The following is a 7,960-nucleotide window of genomic DNA, read 5'->3' as shown; positions in this document are numbered from 1 at the left end:
TAAATGACCCAAAGCCTAAAGATTTATTCCTGTTTTTGTGTGTGTGTGTGTTTTTAAACTTAGTTCAGATTGGGGGGGGTCTCCTTTTTAACTATGTGAGTACAATTGCTTTCCTTTTTATTGCTCTCCTCCTTCTAAAGGAAACACACCGAATCTTTGCTACATGTAAAATTTCCAAAGGGTGTGTATGTGTTAGGACAGAAGAGGACAAATGTACTTAATTAATGCATGTCTACAGCAGGGACAGAGGTGCGAGGTGGGGGGGTCAAAGGAGTTACTAGAAAATATTAATTGGCCATCTACTACATTTCTAAAGTTCAAGGGTGACGTCATATGACTTCTTAGGGGAAAAAAAAAAAAAGGTGTATTTGAGAAGGATGGCACATAAATGGTGATTTTTAAAAAAAAGTAATTTAAGATTGCTTCTACCTTCTCCAATACAATCACTAGATACAGACGGGCGTAGGCTATCTGTTCTCTGTACATTTTCCATCCTCAAGGAGAACCCCCCCACCACCACCTAACAAAAACAATGTAAAAAATATCCTTGGTTGATCATCACATCTGCTGATTACAGAAAGCAGCTTCAATTTGTAAGTCTAAGTGGAAAACCCCCAAACCCCACTATAATTCTGGATATATGAAACCAGAGGGGATTCTAAAAGCTGCTTTTGCAAGAAAAAGCACTTTCAACAAAGACAGGAGAAAGCTGAGGCATAAGATGCATGGAAAAGAAAAACTTTGTCTTTCCACCAATTAACTAGACTGGGAAAAGGGGGTGGTGGTGGTGGTGGGGAACATTACTACTAACTCATTAATTCTTTCCTGTAAACAATTTAATTAAATTCTACTAAATACAAGAGAAATACTCATTTTGGAGTGCTTTCCCCCCCACCTCAAAGGCAAATTCCTTCAGGTTACTCCCCCCATGCCAATACCTCCCCAGTCTCCACCCTGCACAGCCTTCTAATGGATTTCCAGCCCAGCCGGGTACTACACTGCTCACGGCTTGGAGAATGACAGCCTCATATGTCTGAAAGCTGACACTTCAGCTTTTAAAAGAAATGAGGGAAAATAAGCTGTTGACTTCTTGGTTAAAGTCTTTTCTTGTTCTAACTCATGTTCTTATGTCACCAGGCTAAAAAAAAAGGAGAGAGAGAGAGAGAGAGATATGACTTTCCTTGAATGATCTGTTTAACCTAAGCCAGAGGAAAAAAAAGAAAGTCATTAATTACTTATGTGAGCTATTGCTTCAGAAAGACAATAAACCTGCCCGGTCGCCATGGATATGACATATTTGCTCTGAAAACAACACAATAATTAGCAAAGGGGAAAGATACAAGGAGAATATGCAAACTCCTGAGTTTAAAGCCACAGTGCTCTTTTTTACTCATAAGCCTCTGTTCTGTTTGCCATCCAAATCAAACAAATTTTGAAAATATAGCAAAGGGGGAAATAACATAGGCATGGCTCCTTTCTCTTCTGAGTTGAGTAGCAACCACTACTCCACTTCCTTCTCAAATAAAATAATATAAAAAAGAACAAGGATGGCAGAAAAGAGAGGGAAAAAAAAGTAAAGTATTACCTCTGTTTTATTTCCTATACAGGGGTGGAGTCTTAGTTTGTTTTTGTGTGTTTTTTTTTTTTTTTTTGATGCTGTTGTTGTTGTTGTTTAAAGTGTGCTCTTATTTAGCACTGGCCCTTCTGGCCAAATATGAATTTATTTATGAAGGCCAAATGCCTTGTGTGTGGCTCACCCCTCCCCAAAGTAAATGGAAATGTAAAGGAGGTAGGGGTAAGAGGTTCTAGTTGAAAAAGAAAAAAACAATATACTCAGAATGTACCAGTTTTATAGAGACATCCACTCCCCCCACCTCCAAGAAAATGGAAGCTGGGCCTTACTTTAATATTAAAAATGCATTAAATGGTTTTACCTACAACTTAGTCCCCGAGGATCATTAGGAAATGCAATCGCTTTGTATCGTATCTGTCAGCATGATAAATATCTGAGTTCAGGGTAGGTTCGCAATTTTTCAGAGTGTCAGAAACCAAGATAATTTTTTTTTCTACCTTAACTTTCTTAATTCACTGCACCCACCCCTCCAAAATCTCAAGTCTACAGAAAGCTACCTGAGTAGAGGAGAAGAGAAAAAGTTGAGGTGGTCTCACACACCACAGGTGACATCTCCTAAAAATATTTTCCAAAAAATATTTTTTTAAGCAGTCCATTAAGCTGGAGTAAAAACTCCTTTTCCCCTCTTCCCAGAGGCTAATTTTCCAAAAACAGATGGTCAGGATCTAAAAGAGAAGCAAATATACCTCAACCCCCACAGGCAGAGAAATCTAACTTTGAACTTGTTGAAAAAAAAGAAAGAAAGGGGGTGAGAAAAATATTAATAAGTATGAAAAAATTAGCTGAGCTATAAGTTTTGTTTTTATTAAAAAGATTCTTTAAACACAAGGCGAGCAGATAAAGGGGGAGGCTCACATTTGACTGACTTTGCTATTTTTTTAAAAAAAACACAATAGCTTTTTTTTTTTTTTTTTTTAAAGATTGGACTCTTTGATGTTGAAAGAATTTTGCTCTTATATGATGGGGGGAAGGGGGTGGTGGTGAAATGATCTGTTTTAAATGATGATGCAACTTAGGGATCAAAGCCTTCGCTTTCTTCTAGCCATAATAAGCTGAATTTGCCACAAAGCGCGAGTCTCTCTCGGGCTCCTCTCCTTCGTAAGAAGGAAATAAAATGCGCCCAGACTCGGAGCAAGACACGAAGTCTCGGCAAGGTGCAAAGTCTAAAAAACAAAAAGGAAAAAGGAGGAAGGCACTGCCCCTTTAAACGTTTTAGTGCATATGGAGTTTGATTTCTGAAAGAGATCAGTTTAACATCTCCATAGAAACCAGCAACAGATTATCATCAACAGAATAAATAACTAGTCTAATAAATTAAACAGGAGGCATAAGATCGCTGGAAACCTGATTACTGGAGTTCAACAATATTCTCCATAAACTCTCGTTAACCGCCTCTAAGGTGGCTAACAAGATTGCGGGGGGGTGGGGAGGGGGCAACCACTCCAATTCGCCGGATTTCGGGGAGAGAGACGGTAGCCACCGTGAGGAAATAAGTCCCCCATCCAGCCCTGGAGAGGGTCAGAGAGTTCGAGGGCCAAACCAGTAAAAGCCGAAGTTGGGGAAGTGGGAAAGTAGCTTGGAGTCTGGGGAAGTAGCGCGGGGAACTGGAGATACCACGGGTTGCGACACCCGCCCGGGACGCACAGCTTTGCAAACACTAGCGCACAAACCCGGCGCTTTGCGCTCGGGCGCCGAGTCGCCCAGCGCCCCCTCCGGGCACGTGGAGCGCAGCCCGGGCGCAGCCCCCGGGGACCAACTCCCCTCCCCCCCCCCGCCCCCCTACTCGTCCAGCGCAGCTGCTCTAGCTCAGCCGGGGCAGCTCTCTTTAGGAAGACGACCGGAGCGTGTGTGTGAGTGTGTGTGTGAATGTGTATGTGTTCGCTTGCGCGCACGCACCTAGGGGCTGCGGGGGGCGGGGGGGCGCGCTGATATTACCAGCGATGTGTTTTCCAGTCCCCTGGCGCACTCTCATCGCGAGCCTGTAACAGCTTAGAGACGTCCTAAATTTACCAACTTTGCCCAGTGACTACCCTATCCTTTTCTTTCTCGCTGCCCCCATCTCTTTGAGGATACAAGGGGATTGACCAGACACCCATTCACAGTGAAGACCGCGCCCCCAGCCCTAGCTGGGGCACCGACGCACATATACACACCCAGTTGCCCCTTGGTCTAGCCGGCTTGGGGGAGCTCCCGACTCAGTGGAGGGGTATTAACGCGGTTTTCCTTGGGGACAAATTCTACATACACACGCACCCGCCCCCGCCCCGGCGTGGCTGGAAGGAAGTCCTCGCCGCACCCAGGCCCGTTTCCTAAGCTGAGGATGGGTCCGAAGGAACTTGGGTGGAAGGAGATGCGGCCCCTGCTTCCCTCTCATTACACTCCTCCCCCAACTCCGGTCCCAGGTCTGGGATGACTTGAAAGAGGAATCTGCGCCCACCCCCTAGAGAGAAATCTATTATTATTATATTCATCTACGCCCCCAAAGTGTCCCTCCCGCCGTGATTGACGGCGCGTACACCTGTTCGCCTTGCAGAGGAGCTTCCAACGCTCGGGACAGACATTCACCCTTACGCTCCACGGCGGCCCACAGCGCCTGCCCAAGGCTGGCCAGCCCCTCTCCAACCTTAGCTCGCCCCTGCCGCAATGCCCGCGTCCAGCCACTCGGGCGGCCGCCCCTTCCCCTCTCCCGGCCGGCCCCCCTGTCCGCCTGCTCCCTGCGGCGCTGGCTTCGGAAAAACAGAGAAAGAACAGAAAGCAAAACTTCCTGGCGGCCGACGGCCATCAGCTGCACATTCTACAAATGCCACCGAGTAAAAATAAACCGGCCGCCGCTCCTCCCGGCCCGCTCACCCCAGGCGCACGACTTGGCCCCCAGCGCTAAGAGCTCCCCTAATACCCGCTGGCCCCGGCCCCCTTTGCCGCGCGCCCCCTGGAACTCTGCTTCCCGACACTCCTCCGCCAGCCACCACGCGCTCCTTTGCCTTGAAGCCCGACCCCAAGTATCTGGGTGGCCCGGCCACCTCCTCTTGGGTGTCCTCTGCGCCCCACAAGCTTCTCTTCTTTCTTCCCCATGCCAGGTGCCTATTTGAGCTGTGCGCCCCTAAATTCAGGGCTCCTCCACCTCAACTGCTGATCTCCGAGGCTCACCCTCAGCCCACCCGGAGGACACAGTCCCCACTAGACCCTCTCCCACCGCAGCGTACCCCTCCGGAGCGCACCGCTTCACCCGCCCGCCGGCCCGCCGGCCCGCCGGCCCAGCGTCCCACGTTCCCGGGAACAACTTCTCTCCCAGCGCACACAACAGCCGAGGCAACTCCCTGGAACTTTTCCCCCTGACCCAGGAGGGCTCCGGCCGACAACCACGCGGCTTTGAGTCGGTGCCCCGGCTCCCAGTGCCCAGCGTTGCCAGCCCTGCGCCCGGGGAGTTTGGGGAGGGGGGAGGGGAACTGAAGAGCGCCACTTGCCGCGCCCGGAGCAGCGCACTTGAGACAAACTTCCCAGGCACAGAGGAAAGAGGGGGCGCCGCTCCCCCCATCCAAGCAACCTCTTGCTTCCGTTTTCTCAACGGGGGGCACCCCAGGCCTAAGCGAATACTGCCTACCTCTGACGGCAGCACCTACACTCCAGAATCGGGGCACAAGGGGACAGATGGAGGGGTTCCCACCCACCCCTTCTCTTGGGCAAAGTCTGGCAAAGTCACCCCAGGCGCCCCTCACCCCTGCTTCCTTCTCCGCCCAGTAAAGCGAACGACCCCCCTGCAGCTGGAGGGGGCGTGAGGAGAAGGAATGATTCCCCGGTACTGGAGAGCACCTGCCCCCCCGGGAGTCCGCAGCGCAGGGGGGCACCCCCACCCTATTTGCAAAGTCCTGCACTCTCGCCTGGCACCTCCCCCTCTTATCCCTACCCCGCCGCCCCCTCAGTTGGAGTAAGTGACCCCCAGGAGCAGCAAGCTCTCCCCTCCCCCGGAGCCGCGCGCCGGGCATTCCCCAGGCCACCGCAGGCGACGCGCTGCCCCAAGCCCCGATGCCAGTCCTCCGTGCCCCCAGCCTCCCCGTACGGCCGGAGTTGGGTGGCAGCCGCCGCTCGCAAGCTGGCTGGTTGGCTCGCTCGCTCGCCCGCTCCCTGCTGCAAGCGGCAGCCCCGGGGTAGGGGGTTGCACCGGGGCAGGGGGCGAGGCGGGGAAGCGCCCCGGGAGGCCCGAGGAGCCGGGGTTTGTGGGAGGGCCGCGACGGAGGGAGCGCCGAGTCTCTTACCTGCACTTGGGGCGGCTTTGGGTGACTTTCCAAGTCCGGGGGAAAAATGTGTGTGTGTTTGGGATGGAGCGCCACGGGCGCGCATGCGCTGCCCAAAGTTGCCGGATCCCGGATTTTTCGCTCCCCGTCTCCGCTCTCGCCCGCTGTGATTATGGAATTCTCCGCGGCCAGGCGGGCGAGTGGGTGGCATGTAAAACCCGGGCCGGATTACAGGGCCGGGCTCCGCTCCACCCTCTCACCCCCAGACCTTCCCCTCTTCCCACCCACCGCCCCGGCATAGTGCGGCTGGGGCGCGCGGCTAGACAAGGCCTGCGGAGCAGCATCCGAGCGCACAGTTCTCTTTTGCAGCTCCAAAAGGTTTTGACACCTCCCAACTGAGTACAGTTGAGGCTGAGGGAGAAGAGAGAAGGGGTGGGGGTGAGTGACTTTTCTCTTGTTCTGAACCTTGAGAACCAGTTTGAGTCCCACTTTTCCACTGAAGAACTAGCTCTTTTTTGTTAAGTTAGAATGTTAGAATTGTGGAACCCAAAGAAACGCAGTCTTCTCATTGTTTGATATCCACGTCACACATTTTCTTTGCAAGGAGTTATTCATTCAGTCCGTTGTGAAAAAAATAAAGTCATAGGTGTGTGTTTTAACAAGGTGGTCCTTGCAGCATAGAGGGAGAGGGCCAGATAATGAACATTAAAACAATTAATTTCAGAGAATGAAAGTGTCCATAAAACAAGGCAATAAGATAAAAAGCTTCTTGGGAAAGGTGACTTTTATAACCACTTCCAACCAGGTGGTAGGTGAGGGCAACTTTGAGGAAGGGAAACAAACCCCCTTCTCCGCAGGCCCCCTTACTACCTCCCACTTGGTTTGAGAGGATCCTAAGAGGCTGAACCCACAGAAAGGGAATAAAGCTTAGCCAAATCAGTCAGAATCAATCCTGGTTCTCAGCTAGGCCACCCCATCCCAGAACTGAGCTAGTCCCTGTACCTGTTAACCATTCTGAACAAACAAGGTAAGGATGGAATTAATGAAACTTGAAAGAAAGGTGGGAGGGCAGGGGGGATGTAACCTAGACACCTAGATAAATGAAAAATTGACCACAGTAGTAAAGTATATAGATAAATGATTAGGCAAATTAATGAATAAAATTAGAACCCTCGGCTTTGAGACATGTGCAACAGAGGCATTAAACTAAAAGGAAATGCTCCAGGCTGCTAAACGTTTTTGCAAGTGAGTAGACTGGAAATGACCCTGACAAATAATTGTCCAAGATGGGTGCCCAGGATGGGTGCCCCATATGGCTGCCTGAAGCTGGAAGTCAGTTGGTCCAGAAGCAAATGGACAGGGATTGGCTACTCTCTGACTCTCTGGCCACCAGGTTTGAGGGAGGAGACCCAGCCATTCCCCACACTATGCATTGCTGGATGATTTCTGCTGTTGGAGACTGACTGAGGAAGAAACTAGCTCAGAAGTGGAGCTTGTGCTTTTATCACCTGGAGGGGCCTGGCGATCCGTTCAGGATTCATGGGCCTCACATCCCCTGACTCCAGAACACCCAGATTTGGGAATGAGATACATCTCTCATGTTCATTTAGTTTGCTTCCCCTCATCTTCACAACTCACAAGAAACAGCAACGTGTGCTAATTAGCAGTCCCCATGGATCCACGCACTTATTTGGACTTGTCACCAGGAAAGACCAATCTCTAGAAAAAGGCGTCATGTTTGGTAAAGTAGAGGACTGACAAAAACAAGGGAAATCCTCAATGAGATGGACTGAAACAGTAGCCACAACAATGGATTTAAACGTATCAATGATCATGATGATGCCACAGACCAGGCAATATTTCCTTCGGTTTTTATATGGGTTGACTTAAGTCAGAGACCACTTGACAACAACTAACAACAGCACAGACCCACTGACTAACTGCTTTCCATTACAACCTCTGCTCAAAGGCATCCTCTTCCCAGGGATTGGGTGCTCAGCCACAGCCTATAAGACCCATGTGTCTAGGGATGCAGCAAATGCAGGCCCAGAGATTTCAAGCTCAATCCTGCCATTTTACAGAAGGAGAAACTGAG

At 50.4% G+C, this 7,960-nt stretch overlaps 1 protein-coding gene across 1 annotated transcript in view; it reads right to left on the bottom strand.

Annotated features, from left to right (window-relative positions):
* Positions 1-5,999, bottom strand: part of CASZ1 (castor zinc finger 1) — a 166,556-nt gene extending 160,557 nt beyond the window's left edge. Inside the window, exon 1 of the mRNA XM_006866394.1 lies at positions 5,887-5,999. The gene's annotated coding sequence lies outside the window, so the exon portion shown is untranslated. The remainder of the gene's footprint in view (positions 1-5,886) is intronic.
* Between the last annotated feature and the right edge of the window lie 1,961 nt (positions 6,000-7,960).

Source organism: Chrysochloris asiatica, unplaced genomic scaffold (genome assembly GCF_000296735.1).
Source record: "Chrysochloris asiatica unplaced genomic scaffold, ChrAsi1.0 scaffold00090, whole genome shotgun sequence".
Taxonomy (NCBI): Eukaryota; Metazoa; Chordata; class Mammalia; order Afrosoricida; family Chrysochloridae; genus Chrysochloris; species Chrysochloris asiatica.
Note: the sequence above shows the minus strand (reverse complement) of the source record. Positions and strands in the feature narration are given on the sequence as shown.